Genomic DNA, 20,870 nt, shown 5'->3' with positions numbered 1-20,870 from the left:
GTGGGTTTCTCTACACTTCTGTCTCATTCGCTCATTCACCTTGAATAGAAAGAATAGAAAAGACTGCACCACTATATCGTAATGTTGAAAAAGCTATAGCACACCTCTCTGGGATCAACTGGAACATGTTATAAGAAGTTTCCCTGCTGTATTCTGAGAACTGGACAGTTCCACATTAAGGAGTACGACTTCACAATGTCCAGTATTGTTTTTCTCCAGTATTTTGAGGATAGCTAACCAATAAAAATATATGAAAAATGAATGTTTTCCCCATATGCATGGGGTTCCATCCTACAATAGTCAAGATAGCTCATTCTAAAACACAAATATCAGCCTGCTGGTGGCGCTAGAGGGACAATCAGTGGATCATTAAGGTCGTTGTGTACAAACAATTTATCATCTTGTCATTCGGGTTGGGGATATGTCAGTCTGAATCACAGTGGGAGACAGACAGACAGCCATGCTAATAGCAAGTGTAAACGCAGCAGACCTACGTAAGTGCTTTCCAGAGATCCTGTGAACAGGAAATGCATAAAGTTGTGCACGGTGACTTTGAGAGTAATGTGCTGGCATCATTAGCTTGGTGCTACCACAGAGGGGGCCGGTGCTGAGCTATTGAGTGCTGCATAATTTATTATATTTCACAAGGGTGATTATTTCAGATTGAAATAGATGTGATCCTGAATTGTTCTGCTCTGTTGCTTGGTGTGAAATGAGTGATGAGCCTGCGGACCGGGGGGTGGAGCAGGCTGGACAGACGGACCGCAGACAGAAAGCCAATGAGCAATAGCAGAGGGAGACACTGGTGCAGTGAATATGTGCTTCAACTTGGCATCAAAAGTGCTGAAAACTGAGATATCGTCAAGAAAGTTTTCAATCACGTATTGACTTTTGTGTAGGCCTTTGCAAAGGACTCTCCAACCCCAAACGATAAGTGTAAATGAATACAGGTTGTACTTGGAGGTGTACTGAAATGGTGCATTCACATTTTGAAAAATACTAGAATAAATGAAAGAAAAGCACAAAAGGTCCTCGTCCTCAGCTCTTCTCTGTGCCTTGAGGGTGCACGTGTGCTCCATGTGTAAACACACTCGGCCGCTCTGTAAACGAGTGGAGTGGATGAGAACGGGACGGACAGGCTGCCTGCCACTGCCGCAGTCTTGTCACAGACGCACAGGAAGAAAGAAGGGACACAGGGAAAGTAATGGGCACAGATTCTTCAATTTAACTCCCTATCGATTTCTCTTGTCTCCACCTCGCTGGTGTCCCCATCCCTCTACTGCGCCTGACCTGACAAACAGGGAGGAACCATGTCTCAGCTGTGGCATCAGGAAGAAGGAGTTAGTAAGAGACAGAATATCTGTGTCAGCCTGTACTTGCCGCCAATATTATTTATTTGGTGGTCACTCTACACAAGAATAGATTAAAATATGACACCCAAAAATGTTATTCAGGGGTGTATCCTCGAAATGCCCAAAATGACGGAACAAATTATGATTTATTTACCAAACACTGGTCCTAGGGCTACTGGTTATCAGGTTTGTACATCATACAGTAGTTATTGAAGAGGATCTTGCCTACTCCAAAGACATACAGTATCTGGCCCACTGACTTCTTTTTTATGAATAATGCTGGGAAAATCACTGTGCATTTAAATCTTTTATTTTGTTGTCTTATGTTAAATCAAACAACACATTTTTTTCTGCCATTCTGCACTCTCAGAACCTGCGGCTGTTCGTATTGAGCATAACAACAAAGTTTATTCAACTAAATTCCCTTAATAGCAGCAGCTCAATCTTGGAATGGAAAGCTTTAAGGGAAAAAAGGAAGCCGTAAGATGGAGGATACAGGGAATATGGTTTGTGTGTTTTGTATTACAGCAGAAACTTGTCAAGACTACATTTACAGCATGTAAAATACTTAATATTAAAACAAGCTCACTACAGTTTATCACTGATTTTCTGACAGCAGCCATTTAGGAAATCAGACAGTGGAACTGCTCAAATTACAAGACAGCTTAAATTTAGGACATGAAGATACAGACTGAATCAATTGTCTGACAGCCAGATTATTAATCATGCAGATAATTTATCAAATGTCATGATTCCCCTCAAACTACACATTCTTCAATAACCAACCTGGCAAAAATTACTGCCAAGTGCCAAATAAGTCAAACTATGGGGACAACAAAATGTGTCTTGAAGTTGCCGTTTGTCCAGCTTAAGCTTTTCATAGAAGATAAAAGTAGACATGCAACACGTATTAAGTTATGATAGCTATCTTAATTTTGGACTCTCCAGCAAGATGGATTTGGTCACTATTGTAAATTCACGTGTATAAGTTTACTGGTTTGAGCTGATTTACTTCATATTCACATCCAGTGATTGTGGGGGCTCAAATGAGATTGATATCTGGACTGAGAAACACAGAAGAGTAAAGTTTGATCCTCTGTTCATTTATCACTTCCCCTCACTCCCCGCCCCCTCAGATGTGTTGCCAGGTTAACAGGCAGGACGTCTCCCTCCGTGTCTTTGTGTTGTGGTGCCAGGCCGATTCCTCAAGTGCTGCTTGCTGTGGGACAGGTGTTGGGAAACAGAGGCCGCAGTGGGGCACCTTGGCATTCCTCAGCAGACTCACCCTGAGAGCTGGCATCGGGCAAAGACTCATCAGCGGTACAGCAACCCTCTGCCAGCTCTGGAAATATCTCATGATCCTTTTCCATTTTGTTCCTGTTGCTTCCTCTCTCTTCTTCCTGTTATCAGTCACTTTACTCTGTGCAACTGCAAGCATTTCTTCTGTCTGTCCACCTTTTGTAATACACCCAGCCAGGGATGTGCAGGAGTAGTGATTAAAGATGGGTAAAGTTTGACCTCTGGATGGTGATTAGCACAAGACAAATACCAGTAGGCACACTGGTTCATAAATAATGATTATTGTAATGTTTGTGCAGTCATAGCCATAGGTCTGTAGCTATTTACAGGTACAAATATGACAGTGCTACAAATGCAGTCATAATGCCAGTCATTCTTGTGTGGCACAAAGCCATTGTTGGGATTTGCACATGTTTGAAAATTGAATGTCTCCAAATCGGCCCTCTTATGCTGTGAAGGGTAGAGTGTGTTACGTTTGAGTTTTCTTGGACCCCAGAGCAGAGACGGAGGGCGAATGATATGCTCGGAGAATATTGCCATAGAGGAGGAAAGGCAGGAGAACCGGAGAGTTGAATCCTGGAGGCACAAGGAGAAAACACGGTGAGAAACACTAACTCTGTATAAACAATACAGAGCGGCTGAGAGCGAGAGACTACCACCGTAGTGAAGACAACGATCTGGTGATGGGAGAACGACCAGGGTGGATATGCTGCCAGTGATGACCGAATGAGCTGCAGGTGAGGTGGTGAGCTGATTCTGGCCGCGCCTCTGCTGAGTCATCTGGATGAACACACCTATGGAGGGGAGGGGAGACACAACAACGATGGAAAGGAAGAAACACTGGGAGACACAGAGGTGCTGTGACAACACAGAAACCCACTTCACTTGAGTGTCACAGATGAGGTTTGGAGTATTGTATTCAGAGTGGGCCCCAAGTGTCTTCAAGTCTTTGTCACAAGGGAAGTTAAAGCAACACTATGTAGTTTTTATACCTTAAAATAACAGCTTCAAAATCATTTTGATGGTACACAAACTTATAATAGGGAGAATTGCATGTCTGTCACTACCACAGCACTCCCTGGACACTCCTTTACATTACATCACACACTAACACCCAGGGTCGGAACGAGCAAGCTAAAGAGACTTGCTTACTGTAAACATCACGGCAGAGCCGATGAAAAAACCAAACAGGACATTGTCGGAGGACACACAGAAGAGGAAAAGAGAAAGTGACAGAGTAAGAAACCAAACAAGAATGAATTTCGGAGCATAGTTCTCTCGCTAGCCAGAGCTAAGGAGACCATAGGATGCAGGACAGATGCCGACCTGGTGGTGTTGTTATTGGACAAGGGAGTCATAACTGTTGCTTCTTTGCTATGTGTTGTGCTGTTCTGTTTGCTTGACGTTGGGCTGTGAGGACGTTGTGAAGACTTAAAAGTTCATCATCAAAATTCAGGTAAACTGGTTTCGATAGAGATTTAGTTGACAACTTAGCCAACCAACCAAAACCCAACCCTATTTGTGTAAAATCTCTACCTTGTCAGTCAACATGGTTCTTTGGTGTCTGAGGTTTTAGCTGTGTGCATGGGAAGGCTCAAACCGCGACTCGTATATATGACAGTGAACAACGTATCTCACCAGTAGAGGGAGCCCGAGTATAGCCGAGAGCAAATTTGGATTTCGTTGCTTTAAGATGGAACACAAGATGATTTCAACAAAACAGGGAAGCTGAACTTACATTCTAACTCTCACATATGGCAAATACCCATCAAGGCAAATATACAATGGCAATGTTAAAAAGTTTTACTCAACAAAACACATTTCGGTTGAAAGAAGCCAAAAATAAAGCGGTAGCCGGACTATTCCAACACTCTGTCTCACTAATTTCCCACCATCCTTGTTGAGGCTTTTCCCACCAATCAGCTGAGTTAATTGCAGTGCAGCAGTTAAGGACCCTGGATGGCTCACATTATCTTTATTTACCAGCCTAATTGTCACACTGATGGCAGCCTTGAAGAGGAGCGATGCAGCACTGAAGACTGATCACTCACTCAGCTGAAACACAAGACACCAGGGATGGACTAATGTATAGAAGGATGTAGGAGGGCAGGGAGAGTGTAAAAGGAAGATAAAGTGGAAAGAATTATACCAGTAAAGTTTAATGACTAGAAGAAGACAAGAGAGGGGGAAACAAAAGAAGGAGCTGATGGTGACATTGCTAATGATGCTGTAGAAAAGGAATTGCAGGCAGAGCAGGCGGATGGGGAGATGGACTCGGGATTTCGTGGAATGCCACAACAGCCAAGAGAAGAAGAGGGAGGAGAGAAAAATTGAGAATGGAAGCAGCTGACAGTGAGGAAAAGGCAGCCGGCAGCCACCACTACAGGCTAAAGTATTAATCTTCCCCAGCAGGAGAAGTGAGGGGGCTATGTATATTAGCTGTTTGAAGAGCAGCACCGCAGGCATGCATGCCCCTATAGTACCACACACATAAACACAAGTACTTAGACAGACACATTAACACACATTCATACCGTACAAGTACCATTGATTCTAATCCTTCTTCCTACTGCTCATTTCAAGGTGCTTTGTCTTCTTCTCCATGCTTTATTGTGTGCGTGTGTGTGTGTGTGTGTGTGTGTGTGTGTGTGTGTGTGTGTGTGTGTGTGTGTGTGTGTGTGAGATCAAGACAAAGCATTTGGAACACATTTATACATACACAGGTCATTGTCACGTGGAACCAAATCAACACAATTTTAATTATTTCGAGATTCCAATCCAATCCAATTACCAAACCAGGGAAGAAGCACGTAAGCCTGTGATTTTTTTTCTCTACTGTGTGGACCATATTAAGACTTTATTACGTCTTTGTAAAGGTTTCCACTTGCCCTGCACACCGGTAAGACCGCCTAGTCTCCAGCAGGGCCACTTCCCTTGAGCTGAATGATGGGGCTGGGCCTGGCATCGTCATTCATGTTGCCTGCTGACTTTTCACTGCAACGAGTTTGTCTCAATTCATTCAGGTAAACATGTAGACACGGACAGGAACTGCACCAAAACACTTCAATAATGAGGGCTATTAATCATTGTCCATCGCACTCTTAGTTACTTGCTGTTCTGCAGCAAGACAACTTGTGTTACCTTTCTACTCTGCTTCAGTCAGACATCCTCTCGCTCTCTACAGAAATACATACATGCTATATACATTCTATATATGTTTTTCTATACATGACATTATATACTATCAACATAGTTCAACAACATATTTCAGGGACCAGCTTTGTCAAAATCAATTTGATTTCAATATTTGTAAGTAATAGTAGCAATAAATTAGGTATGGCTCTTTTCTGGGACCTCCCAGCCCTTCAACATGTGTGTAAGTAGGGAGAGCACACTTTACTTCCATGAGCCTTTATGGAAAGTGAGGCAGGGAGAGCAGCAGCTAAAAGACCCGGGCACAAGACAGAGCAGCATCCATGACAACACATGACATTGATAAGCCGGTCAGTATGAAAAAGATGCACTAAGTGGCTTCCAGTGGGAGCAGGTAGAGAAGACAGGGTGAAGCAGCTTAAACAGAGTGTGAAATTTGAGCTTTGATAATTGAATGCAGCCGATGTGGGCTGGCAGAGATCTGCTGCGGTCAGCTGTCATACTGGATTGTGGCTGAGGTTGACTTCGTAACACCAATAAACTAATCTATCCTCAAATAAAATGTCAAACCACGGACCTTTGTGGAACAATTAATGAAATGAAAGCGGATGGAGAGCTATGATAGCTGGTTCAACTGGGAAAACAGATACTGGCTGGGAGACGTTTAACATTCTGAACTAGTAACAACAAGAAATAAATGGTCTGTATTTATTTAGCGATTTTCTAGTTTTAATGACCATTCAAATTGCTTAACACAGTTTTTTGACATTCACCCATTGACTCACACAGTGCATATGTGGGCACCACCGCCGCCCTGGTAATTAAAATGTCACAAGTCCTCATTTTTGTCAAATATCCAGATTGAACAGTGGCCCTGAGAGCTCAACTGTTTGGTTTAGTTGAGTGGATTTGCTGCAGATTTTAGGTTTTGGTTGTATTTACTTCAATTGAAGTGTGTTTCTGTGTTAAATTGCTGTGAGCTGTTGGTTCATCACTTGGCAGGAAATTATGTTATCTCTGTCTGCAGCCGCCTGTACCTGTCGCAGACAGGACCACTTGAGGTAACGGAACGATTTTACCGGAGGACTCACTCTGCAGCTACATCTGGGGAACAAAATGTTCCGGAAAGTTGCTGCATACTGAGTGAAAAAAACCCAACAACCTTAACTAGAATAATCTGCAATAGCAGCATCTTCTTATTACATTTATGTTTTGAAATTTTAAAGACGTTTTCTTGAAGCGTAACCAGACAACCTTTCAACTCTACCTCTTACTGTTTCCAAGTGGTACTGCTATTGCTGCAACAAAGAGAGGTTTGCTCTCCTTGTGAAGTTAATGCCCATCTGAGGTTCATTCATGTTTTACCTTTGTTTTTTCCTTTTTTCATCTTCTTTGCCTCCTCTGACAATGTTTTCTTCCGCTGGGTCAACTGTCCACAATAATAGTGGAACACACGTTTGCTCCGCTGTTTCTGCTACTGATAGCTACTGGGGAAAACAAAAGCCCAGTCCTCTTCTTGTGTTGGCTGAGCAGTGGCAGACGCTCGTGCTATAAACTGAACCTTCCTTCTACCAGGAGATTTCACACCCAATGGCTGACAAAACCACATACAAGTGAGGCTTATAGGGAATCAATCTAAACCCTTTATTAATTATTCATTAGCCATTACGTTGTGCCATCAACATTTACTTATTATTGATAAGTTAAAGCAAAAACTGTGCCTATTTCCACCTTCAGTTGCAGTGCATTGAGCTTTCAGGGCCACCACAGGCCATTGAGACTCACTCCCTAATAATAACAGACTTATGTCACTTGTTCTCTCTCCAGTCACCTTCCTTAGTTGTCTCTTCATATCTCTGACCGTCCTGTAACAAGCTGTGCGAGCGACTGAGCGCCCATTACTCTGCTAACTGCCTCCTCAGAAGCCCAATATAGTCGACACATGCTGATAGTTTATACCACACGGCCAGCTGTGTGTGTGAGAGTGTGTGTTTGTGTGTGAATATGTGCTATTGCAACCCTACTGAGTGGCTGGTGTGCCGCCGTGACACTGCCAACTCTCCCCTGTGCCCCACTAACACCCTCTTTACCAGCAGCAGAACAAAAAGACCTTATTGCACTTCTTCCCCTCTCCTCTCCTCTCCTCTCCTCTCCTCTCCTCTCCTCTCCTCTCTGTCCTCTATGTCCTTGCTAAATGCACCTATGAGCATTAATGTTGTTGTGCCTTTCTTGAAGGTGGATGTTTTCCTTTGGTTGAGTGTCAGAAACAGTGACAACCACTCTGGGGATTTTCACACTTATGAAAAGACACAATCCCACACACACACACACACAGTCTCACAGGAACACGCAGACACTCACACACATCAGAGTGTGTGACGGGGCTGTCTGCTCCCTCCTGTCGCCTCATTTGTTTCTGCATCAGGCTGCTCTCATAGGAGGCCTCGCTTCTGCCCTTGTCAGCAAACATCAGCTCGCTCTTTCTACTCCTCTCTCTCCCTCCTCCTCTCACTTTCACTTTTCTTCTCCTCCACGTCTGTACCTTTCCTGCTCTCCATCTTTCTGCCCTGTCGTATTTATTTCCCCCAATCTCCCCTCACATCCTCCTTGCTCCCTTCAGTCCATCTTCGCACCGTTCCAATGCTGTGAATCTCCTCTTTATTAATCTCTCTGCTCTTGCTATCTCCTTCTCCTGTGCCGGTCTCTGTGTTTGAGCGTGTCGAACTCGGTGACGGACGAAGACGCGGGACAAGCCTCGAAAATGTCAAAGAGCATCAAAGAGGCAGACACAGAAATGCGTCACAGATGTTTCTTTTCTGAGTATATGACAGAAACAGTGTGTGTTGTTTGTGTTATGTCTGTATGAGAGCTGTAGGTTCTTTTCTCCACAGCAGAGCAGTTGAAGTGTGAAGGAGGGTCAAGCCAGTGCAGAGTGGCTAGTCAGCTACGAGAAAGTGTGTGTGTGTGTGTGTGTGTGTGTGTGTGTGTGTGTGTGTGTGTGTGTGTGTGGGTGTGTGTGTGTGTGTGTGTGCGTGTGTGCGTGTGCGTGTGCGTGTGCTTGTGTGTGTTAAGGATTGCTGGGGGAAACATACAGGCAAGAAGGAGAAGTGAAATTTACCGCTTCATCAAGTCGTTCAGTCTACACTCCATGCAGTCACTCACACACACACACACACACACACACACACACACACACACACACACACACACACACACACACACACACACACACACACACACACACTACCTGCCCTTACAATCTATCAAAGTACTTTATTTTATTGCCTTTACTGCTCCTACACATTTCCAGCCCTCCATAATGTTCTGCTCTGCTGTCCTGTATCTATGTTCCTCAAAGAATTAATTCTTTGTCGTCATATTTTAATATTGATTTATAATACATTTTTTTTACCAATTAGTAATCCATACTGAAACAGAAGAGGTGCTGAAGTCAGTTGTATTGTTCTGTCAAGGAGGAATAAAATGTGTGACTTTTGTATGAGAATGTATGAAAATGAACAGTAAGTATAGCAGCAGTGATACACAATCATTGTATTTATGGAAGGAAATAAACGTGTGTAGTGTTGCAGTGTGTGTATAGTGCCAGTAAAATTAGCAGTTACACCACCTGTGTGGACAGATTGATGAAGATGAAAGTGTATCACGCACGAGATGGACCACTGAAACGCCTCCTGTTTAGACACAGCATGAAACTTGCAGGTCTCTTTCACCCTCCCCAGCTCTCTCGCCAGGTTGGACCACTGACTGTATAGGGTTGGACCGACAAAAAACAGCTCAGTCAGAATAAAGAACATCAATCATTAAATTCAAAAATTTTTGGAGAGGGGCTGATTTATTTTATGTTTATTTTGACACAGAAAGCACCCCAAATGTTACAGCTGTATAATTATCTTTAGTGTCAAATGAACAAGAACTAACTAATTACAACTATTTTACAAAAGTTTTTTTACAAATGGCTCTCACCGTAAGACTATCCACACTTTTTATTGCTGGTGAAATCACAAATGATCCCAGTCCACTTTGAACTGGATAAGTAAAGGGAATAAAAGTACACCACATCCAGGTACTCCTGTGTATTTGCACAATGGCCATTGACAAATAGGTAAGGTTTGTTTTTAAAAAATGACTCCGTAAGGTTTACCTGGATGAATTTGTGCACCAGGGCAAGGGAGCAGTGCAGAGGGGGAGCAGGAGGTGAGGCAGAGTGATGAGATTTTCTCTGGAGTGTGGATCGTCTTTTTCTCCAAGATGGAGCGTCGAGCATCTCCACTGCTGAATTTCTGCCAGATTTCTATAAATCAGACCATATTTTTTTTGCCACACAAAAAAGCAATGGAGGAATTTTCACTAAATGAAAACAAATAAAAAGTGAAAATGAATGTTTGACATACTAATAAGATTGTTGTTATAGTATAAGTGTCAGTCCCTTTACTTACAAATCAACTAATGTGGGAGCAGGCACAGCAGGCGCCCCTGCCGTTAGCGCTGGGTCTGATAAGACGTAAACTCTGTATTTATGAATGAACTCGTTGAGCTGTAGACGTGAGCATGTTTCCCTGAAGCAGTGTGCAATGGAGCCCTGTGTGTGTGTGTGTGTGTGTGTGTGTGTGTGTGTGTGTGTGTGTGTGCCATACTGCCAGCTGTCTTGATGTCTGCTTCCAGCATTTTTAGTTGAGTATCAGAGACTGCGCTCCTGATGTCATAAAGTAGCTCTTAAAACGACGCTGCAGCTTCTGTAACAGCTTGTGAAATGTTCTCCGTTTGTGACAATTTCTTTTTTCCTCACCTGTGAGAGAATCACTGCAGCTTGAAGGTGGCGTTTTGTTTGGAAATGCAAATTTATTCAAGGCATATAAAAAAAACATACCCATATTGTCTCAGGATGCACGGTTGCCCCATGTTTTTTGTCAAATAAAACAATGTGTAATATAGGAGCTATTTGCTATTGCTACAAAGCCAATGTTTAAATCACAAGACAACCTCTCCTAAGGCTGGCCCACCACAGGTTGATCAGACCTGGGTGCATGTCCCTAGCATCTTGGGGTGCAGTTGGGATCTTTCCTCCTGATCCAGAGCCATTGGCTGCAGCGTTCTGTAGTGTGTGATGTTTCTTTTATGGTCTGGCGCAGGGCCCCTTGGGCATAGAGGCCCAAGCTTGTGAGGAGTGTGCGTACGAATGGCCTGAGGATAACAGCGAAATTGTATTTAAATTGTTTAAAACACGGTGTAAATGACATTGATAAGGAGTCGAATTAGAATTTCTGGGCTTCTGGACACTTGGATGAAATCACAGGAGCAGTATGGAGGCATTTTCAGTTTTTTTACGTATGAAGAAGGAGCCACCAGTTACTTCACTTGCATTGGATTTGGCTGCAACACCAAATCCCCCTGAAATTTCAAAAGTATTTTGCGGACTCAAACACTTCACCCAACCCTCCATCGGCATAGTGGTGAGTAGAGAATGAATACATTTTTGGGTGAACTATCCCTTTAAGGACAGAGGATGTCGCACCTTGTTAAGCCCTATGAGACAAGTTGTGTTTTGTGAATATTGGCTTAACAAAAAAAATGTGATTGATTGATTGTATGCCTTAACCATAAGAGTACTAGACACACCTCGCTTCCATCCCTGACTCAACCATTGCCCCCGTCACCACCAACCTCTGTCCTTTCATACCATACTCGGCTGCAGTATGATTTTGATATCTATCGATCACAAGAGGAGATGACACCTGCCATTCCAGATTTCCCATGTGTCCCGATTCCTATAGGGCTCTGAGCCGTCTGAAGGTCACAGTCGGAACATATGGATGGATGTCAGGGCCAGTGCAGCAGACGGTCAGTGAGTTCAGCCCCACATGTATGTGAATGTGTGTCGGTAAGCAAGAAACAGAGAGGGTGGAGATGGGGGTAGAGGGGGTGGAGAGACAATTAGAACAGAAATGAAAAAGGGGAGGGGGGGCTTCTTTCCATAATGCTACATTATGTGAGGGAGTACTCTATAGCCCCGCTCTGTCTGCCTGTCTCACTCTGTGACTCTCCCTCTCCAGGGTAGATAGAGGGCATTCATTATCTGTGGGCCCACTGGGACTTCCCTCCTCTTTAGGATGCATCCAGCAGTTTCAACCAGGCCAATCAGCGCAGTGGGGGAAGGATAGGGTTAGAGGAGGGAGAGTATGTGAAATATATACATTGGGGGGGATGTCTCTCATCTACTATCCAGTCTATCCACTGTAACCATGGTGTTCCACTCACATGATGGGATGGCACACTGGTGCACTGCATATAGGGTATAAGTTACTGCTTCTGTTCAACATGGACGCATTGCAGAGGGAAGAGTTGCTGAAACAACACATCACAGCCGGTCTATGGACACTTGGTAGATTTAGATACAGGATTTTCTTCAGCTTGCTTATAATAAATGCAGGCCTGTTTTCTTCTCGCTCCCAATATCATTATATTTGAAGTATTTTTTACAATAATTATTTTAGGATCTTTACTTTCAGCTCATCTAATTATGTTAAGATCTTGAACATATCTCTTCATATTGTCCTTGTGGTTGTTGTCCATTCCTGTTGTGTAACTACATTAGCAACTGTAGGTAGAAATAGAAGACAATATAAAATGTAATGTGTGTGTGTAGAAGTGCATGTATACATGTAAACATGACAACATGTACAGATCCTGTTTTGTGTATACCTGTATGTTTATATATACGATATATACAACCCTGTCTCCTGGAACTTATGTTTTGCAATATTTGCTAACATATTTACCAATGAATGAGTGAAGGGCTACATATTTTAACAAAATCTATCTATGAATCTACCTATCTACCAACCAACCAAGCAACTTTTATACCCTACCTACCTACCTACCTACCTACTTACTAACCTACCTCCAACACTTGATATTTGACATGACACTCGATGGGGTCATCTGAAATATACCACTCAAATGAGAAGTTGATCAGGTGGGCAGCTGTTGAGAAAAGTAAGGGACAAACAGAAAGAGACTTGTTAGTCGGTTGCCTAATTTATTTAGTTGCTTATAGACATTTATCCATAGATAAACCCTCATTTATGGTTGAGTTGTGGACTTGTGTATTCCTTCAGACGTGTATTCCTTCAGAGCACAGACAGAGACCCCTGCATTAACAGTCTACTTCCTCTAATTATTCATTTTGGTTTGTCTATTTTCCCTCAGTTGAAGGTGGCGCCCCAATTTTCCTCGAGTACGAATTTAAATTCAAGCGTAGTCGTCCCAACACCCTGCTGAATAAGACATCAGCAGAGACTCTCCCTCGCCTGTGTGTGTGTGTGTGTATGTGCATGCGCTCGCTGCATCTGTGTGCTTGTTCACTCACAGTGTCACATTAATGTTAACAACACATTTATTCTGATTGTACACAGTAATGAGTGATTAATTATTCCCAGCTCCAATTATCATTCCATTACTGCTACGTGCACCCATATGAGCACACACACACACAAATGTAGAAAAGCCTTCCACATTGTGAGGAGTAAGTGCTGGCAGTGGTTCTCTGCCACTTTCTCAGGCTAATTGAGGTTAATGAATGTAACTAGTAAGTAAAAACACATTAACTAGAATAATTAAGAGTACCAGCGGTATAGGCATAAGTTCATCGGAAACACTGCATGAAATTACACAACCTATCAAGCATGATTTCCTCCTGCTCTGTCAGAGGCTGGATTATGTGTCTTGATTGAAAATTTATATGGTGCCATTAAAAATTAAGCACCTCTCTCTGGTTATCTATTTGTTTCAGCAACTGACAGATAATGACGGTTAATCTTGGCAGACAGAGAGACAGATAAAGAGATGAGGGGAAGAAATGAACACAAAACAGGACGGGACGAGAGCCTAAAAGATAAACAGCAAGGGGACAAGTGAGACAGGTTAGTCAGGGGAAATCCTGCACATCGTTCTGCACAAGGAATCCCCAAACTTGGCAGACACACACACACACTTACACACACACACAATCTTGCCCACACACATCACACACACTGGAGACCGACAGAGAAAGACAGATAGAGATGGCTGACATCACATCCATTCAGATAAGAGAGCGCTGGGGAAGATAATAAGCTGTGTCGGTGCGATAGACCAAACTCCTCAGATCAACACGATCAGGACAAGAAGAGACGACTGAGATGCTTAGGATGATATCTTTCTTTCACTAATTGAGATTTGGAATCTTCTCAAAGAGACGCGTGACTTACGAATTAAAATACGTTTTTTTGTATTTGTCCGAGAACATGTTGTTGCACAATATGCTGTTTCTCTGCAAATATTTCCTGTTGACAAGGGGAAACTCTCCTTTCATGGTCCTCTGAAGGATTTATTTCCTGTGAGTGAGGCTCCTGGGGAAAGTGATGTTAGAAAGTAAAGCTCCCTTCACTGGCAACCTCTCCCCCAAGGCCAATGGCCAATTTCATCTTTTTTATTACAGCACCTCTTCTAATGTAATTTTACTCTGCACAATGTTATATTACAGATGACTTTCATTTGCATGACAGAAATTTGATAACTGGATAAGATGTAAACTGGAAAAGTGCAGTTAATTTCATTCCTGTTTATTGTATTATATTTTTTGATCTCATGTTTATTATGACGAATGGAAAAGGTGATTATGGGAACAGCTAGGTCAGCACTGCCAGTGTTCTTGACAGTCAATGTACACATACATAATACATAAAATTATCAGGGTTTACAGTTAAAAAATAATTCAACACTGTGCCAGATTATTTTTAATTACTGTGGAAAATATTCTTGAGTATTTTAAAGCTGTTGATTAGCAAGAATATGACGACAAATAGAGCATGTATGTATACAGCCCGTAGGAACACTATATTTGTTTTACATTACATGTAAAAGCTTTTGTTTACACTGTTGCTGAGGGAAATATTATTTAACTACGCAAGTGACTGCACTATACTCTGAACAAGCATGGCAATGAATGGTTATTCATTTTGTAACATGGTCACAATCCTGTGGACTAATTCAGCAATCGTTTAAATAAAGTAGGCCTGTTATGCTGCAAAGGTAGACACTGTTTAGAGAGTGTTGAACAGTTTTAAAGAACAGTGCGTTTGATCTCACTGACAGCAGAGGCAATGGCACTGTGGACTGGAGGAGCAAGGGATGGATCCACACACCTCCTGGTTAGTGGACGAATTAAAGTGAGATCCGACCAAGGTGAGGAGGTATGACAGGGATGAAAGTGAAGGATCCTTCAGTGGTTCTTCATCCAGTCTTGACGAGTTGATCTTTTTGGGATCCCTATGGATTTGAGAGGTGAGGGATCCACTGATCCTGGAAGTCTTCCCTCTGCTCTCTGCCCTCAGCTGCTCCACCACAACATCATATGATCATCGATGGAACAGTTGATTCAAAATGGGCCACACCCGGAATCCTTTATTAATACACATTGTTCTCTATAATGGAAATCTTATTCAGATATTTACAGTATTTGCTGTGTGTGTGTGTGTGTGTGTGTGTGTGTGTGTGTGTGTGTGTGTGTGTGTATGTGTGTGTGTGTGTGTGTGTGTGTGTGTGTGTGTGTGTGTGTGTGTGTGACCTCCTCCGCTCTTCCATTGACTTTCACTTTGGCTGATACAGGATGTCAGTTTATCAGTCGATTGAATATCTACCAGCCCTTTATTTATGACACGCTGGATGAAATGTTGTGACTCACTTTTTCTTCTAATCTGAGGAGGTATGAAGAGAGACAACTGTGTGTGTGTGTGTGTGTGTGTGTGTGTGTGTGTGTGTGTGTGTGTGTGTGTAGAGGGAGGAGGGGGGCAAGAGAGGCAGAATCAATATATTTTTACTGAAAGCCCTTGTGTAGCAGGAACAGAGGCAGGAAGGAAGGAGGACAGAAAAAAGGAGGACATGGTTGAGGAGAGGAGTACTCTCGAGTCATTAATAGAAATCCATTGTATTTCACTATGATTTACAGCTGAGAGAGTTGTGATACATTTTGTCCGTGGTATCACATCATAAAACAACCCAGTCTCATCAGAAAACGTACACCACCTACGTTGGTCCACTTGGAAAAACGTAGTATTCTCACAATTTGGCCTCTCAGATTGTGAGATACCTACGTTTTTGTCTGCCCATTGTTTTGCATTGGCCTGTGCCCACGTCACGTGACTCTCAAGATCCCGTCTGCGAAAACGAAAACATGGCGGACATTCCTTGTATTTTCAGATAAAAATGTCATTTTATAATATAGTTTGGGCATTAAAATACATTCTGACACCATTTCTAGCGAGAAATATGCTCTTTGCTTCCACAATCTTCAGCCAGTTCATGCTTACGATCTATATTTTATTAGTTATCACGAATATTTTTCAGATCTCGCCAGAAAAATCGTAGTAATGTAACGTTTTTATCGTTGCTATGGTGGTTGCTGTGAACGCTGCCATGCCGTAAACCACGTCGTAGCGTGCTGTTTGAATCATCGTCCGTGCGTTGCGTCGTTCAGTGAGCGTGAACGTTATTCACGTTATTTGATATTAATATTTGATGATAGATTACACCTCTAATTCGAAGGATCTAAGAAGTCCCCGCAACTACATTCATACCGAGGCGGGCCCGAGTGCGCATGCGTGAGCGGACCCGTCATCTTGGACGGCTTAGTATAGCGAGTGCACATTTTTACAGTATATATGCCTATTGTGTATTTGATAAATTTGATATGGACTGATGATGAACATTAAGATTATTTTTCGTATATCATTAATACATTTTTTATCTTTACTTTTTTCTTATAACTTTGTATTTGTATTTCTGCTATGTAAAGAGTTGTTTGTACATACTGTTAATCTTCATGTGCTCTGTAATAGCGATGAATAATAACAAATCTGCTGTCTACTTGAATTTTAATTTTTTTATTTTGTATTACTGTATAGAGATGATAGACATACTGTATAAGGCAATATATCAATTATATAATTTATATATAAAATTCAGCAAACAATTCCAGCAGCAAATGGTTTCAGCAGTTCACACAAGGCGTTGGGGTTTGAAGGGTTTTTAATGTACCATACATACAAAACAAATTTGACTACATTCCTAAAATATAAATTAACAGTAAGCTAAAGAAACAGCAAGATAGTCTTTTCAATTAAACAAATACAAATAATAGTAATATTACATTATTAATATATACTGTATATACAGTATATATTGTATATACAGTATATATACTGTATATATATTGACATGCTCTGTTGTAATACATCTATATATCTATCTATATATGTGTATATATATATATATACATATATATACATAGATATATATATATATATATATGTGTATATATATATATATATATATATATATATAAGTAATATTAACAAAAACTTCTTGAAAAATAAACACTTAACATTGAACCTTTTATGTCACATTTGTGTGTGTGTATGCGTTTTGTGTATATTCATGTTGTGTGTATGTATGTCAACTCCCGGTGTTCTCCTTTGGCACACACTGCAAGCGCCACGTCTTCCCACTGTAATTAACCAAGAATTTTTTTGACATTAGCATTGAATGGAATTCAAAACTTGACAAGGAAGAAGGGCAACGAGACACAGCGAGCTATAAATGCCATATGCATTTAACATGCACACAGTAAGCTGATTAGTGTAAATGACCTGATTATTGTAAGAGTCAATTGTCAAGACAATAGTTTATACTTGTCTTTTTAAAAATATTTTTCAAATAAATAAATAGCACCACATTAGCAGCAACAATTTACATAAAAGTAAAGAAATGCATAATGTTATATAAGAAAAACTAACGATATATAATACTAATTTCTTAATTGTAATATTGCAGTAAACATTAAGTAATTTTAGGGACAATCAAATCCAATTAAGAGACATTGTACATACCACATGGAACAGGGCTCCCGCTCCACCAGTTCCATTACGTTCCCCTGAAACACATTAAAACATGTTTACCATTAAAAGCAAACCTATGGTCAGATGACTTTACAGTTTGAAGTTGTGGTGATTGTAAATCCAGTTAGTATCTCTGTAGTACAACATTTTTTTGTATATTACAACTACATTTTTTGACCTCAAATTACAACAAATAAAACCTTCAACCTTTTGCTTTTCAGTACCTTCTTCACCGGGTAATACTTCTCTCCTCCAGTGATTGAATGGTTGCTTCTGAAAGAGCAAAACAAGAGTACACTTACTCTCAATCTGACCTCATATATTTTAATATTAGCATTGTTGCACAATTTGATAATCAATTGTCAGTGAACATCCTAATACTCCTATCAGAGCTATGCATTTAGCACATGCATCATGGAGATCATGGGAACCTACTGGAAATGCTAAAAAACTGGGTGTGTCAATCTAGGGCTGCAACAACTAATCGATTAACAGTCGACTTCCACTCCAACAAAAAACAATAGTGTTTGGGGTTCCACAGGGTTCCTTCCTGTGCACTTTTAACTTGACATGATTCCCCTTGGCTTTATCATCAGCAAAAATAACATGATTACGTTGACCAGCAACATTTCATCTCATTATCCGCTGATGACTTCAAACCCATTAACTATTCAGCTGGTTGGAAAGAAATAACCACTAGATGGCAGCAAACCTTATTTGGCTTTAGAACAGGGAAAAAAACAGATCATGCTTATGGGTTTTAAATCATAGACACTAGGGCTGTACAAGATATCTAAAAATTACGGTCATTGCAATATCAACATGGGCGATGTACATATCACAAAAGACTGCTTGGACTGCGATAAATGGTGTTCAATGTGCCATGTATTCACGCTCTGCATGTCAATATATTTGGCCAATTAGATGGAGCCCTGCTGCCCTAGATAATAAATTAAAGATATTCAGTTCATTGTGCGCCGGCTCTGTCAAATTTCGTACTGCCTCCTTAAAAAATTGTTAGTAATCACGCTTGTCCCGGGCCAAATTGATGTCTATAAATGGATGATTATATAAAAGAATTGCACAGCTTCTTTAATATAGTCCCAGAATCTGAGGGAAAGGTAACGGCGCACAAACACAGACTCCGCTGCTCACTTTTCTCACTTTAGTCGCCCTACGACATATGTTTGTGAGTCCAAATCCACTAAAAATATGTGAAAAGATAAAAAATCTAAAGAGTAAACATGAATGATGAGCTCAGTTTTAGGGATCATATCCATTCACACACTCAGATATATATATATATGAATATAATACTCCAATGTATTACCACAATATCACAACTCTAGCAAAACAAAACAAATTACCATTTACATAATGTAGTGTCATGACAATTGTAGAAACAAAGTTCACAAACATCAGTCATCTTTAGGAAGATTTCAAAGGTTAGTTACTCTGACCTACATGTGTGTATTATTTACTTGTGTAACACCTTAGTAAAAATACGTTATTGTGTTCGTTTTCTAAAAATGTCACAACATACCCTGATTCAACATGGCACTGGGAGGCTGCATGTCAGGACTGGTGGAGGGTTGGTTGAGAGGACAAGCGGCCAGTTGGCTGATGGGTGGCTGGTTGGCAGGGATGATGGAGGGTTGGTGAGTGGAGGGATGCTGGTTACTCCAACCTCAATGGAACAAAAACACATTAATATCAGAGTAATGTTTTGTGGTGCATACTAGCATATTCATTATTTTCAATACATATAAATAAAATACATCCATACAACTTAATTTGATCTATGCTTTAAATGTGGTGTTTATGACTTTTGCAGTAGACTGAGCTATATGTTGAGATTTCACATTCAAGTTAGTATACACATACACACTACACTATACTATACATTCCTAACGTTTCACACCAAACTGAAACGTTAGGAACCAATATAAACTCTGCTCCATGGTAATTATTAACAAATGCCTAATACTTTTCAATACTGAAATATTAAAATTCATAATTGCTCGTCCCATACCTGTCCAGGAGCATCAGCTGTTGTGGAGCGTGTCAGGATTCCCGCGATGATGACAATGCCCGCCCCCTACTCTGGTTCTGATTGGCTAACCCCTGACCCTAACTCTGACGGTCCTCATTCCTAAACACCAATACATAGCTCTGGCGCCAATCAGGATTACTAGCCAATCAGAGGGAGAGTAGGGCGGGTGATGACTTCGTCATCCCACAGGCCCCCCCCACCACCACCACCATCCCTAACTTGCAGCCACCCCTCCCCCACACACACTGTGTACATACTCTCTGGACTACTTATGTATTCTCTCACAACAATATTTATACTTGTGTCCATATATTATGTCCATATACTTACACCAATACTCTTCTGCATGATATATTTTGAATACTTCTGAACATTATTTTTTATGTGTTCATACTGTATGTATCTTAGTGTATTCATTTTCTACTTTCACTACCAATGACATTGACTCTGTATAAATCTATGGTATCCATCTGACTTGATACATATATCTGCATTCAATTTGGGCAAGTGTAGACCTAATTTTTCTTGTGAAACACTTTTCATATCACAGTCTTCCCTTTGATTTTTAACATTGCTACTCCCTTCCCCTAGACCCCAATGCAGCATGGTCCCTGGTTTTCAGGATTACAGTATAGAGTACCTAGTGGGTGCATGTTTTAAGAGGACCCAAATATGAACTACTAAGACGTCACATTGTTTCTCTTGAGCTCATGGAAATGACCTTCACCTTCCACCTACTGTCACCTGAACCATACCGTACTGGGTGTGATTTGAGGTTTTGACTGTTCATACCTGGACTATATCTTCACTCCAAGTGGTGGGACAGCCTCACACTTGGATGTAAACCAATTTTAGAACATATTTGCTTATACTGGAGATCTTTTAAAGTAATGTCCCAGAAATGATTTCTGATAGAAACCCCTGCCTCATTACCGCTTACCAGCTACTGATTGAAGTGAAACATCTATTGCTGTACTCATTTCTTTGATGTTAAGAATGTTTCTCATATGACCTTATCAGATTGCATTGTGAAACATCTGGGTCACCTAATTTTAGTGT

At 41.2% G+C, this 20,870-nt stretch overlaps 1 long non-coding RNA gene across 2 annotated transcripts; it reads right to left on the bottom strand.

The window, feature by feature from the left end:
* Window positions 1-17,254: 17,254 nt before the first annotated feature.
* On the bottom strand, window positions 17,255-19,818 carry LOC117764959. Of its 2 annotated transcripts, XR_004614484.1 has the most exons (4): window positions 19,791-19,818; window positions 19,302-19,445; window positions 17,750-17,793; window positions 17,255-17,367 (listed from the first exon to the last, which is right to left on the bottom strand). It is a non-coding gene; the product is annotated as an uncharacterized LOC117764959 (long non-coding RNA). The 2 variants fall into 2 exon arrangements; XR_004614483.1 differs by lacking the exons at window positions 17,255-17,367; window positions 17,750-17,793 and adding an exon at window positions 17,998-18,031.
* Window positions 19,819-20,870: the final 1,052 nt, after the last annotated feature.

Source organism: Hippoglossus hippoglossus, chromosome 7 (genome assembly GCF_009819705.1).
Source record: "Hippoglossus hippoglossus isolate fHipHip1 chromosome 7, fHipHip1.pri, whole genome shotgun sequence".
In the NCBI taxonomy this organism is placed as follows: domain Eukaryota; kingdom Metazoa; phylum Chordata; class Actinopteri; order Pleuronectiformes; family Pleuronectidae; genus Hippoglossus; species Hippoglossus hippoglossus.
This window is presented reverse-complemented; position numbering and strand designations above follow the sequence as displayed.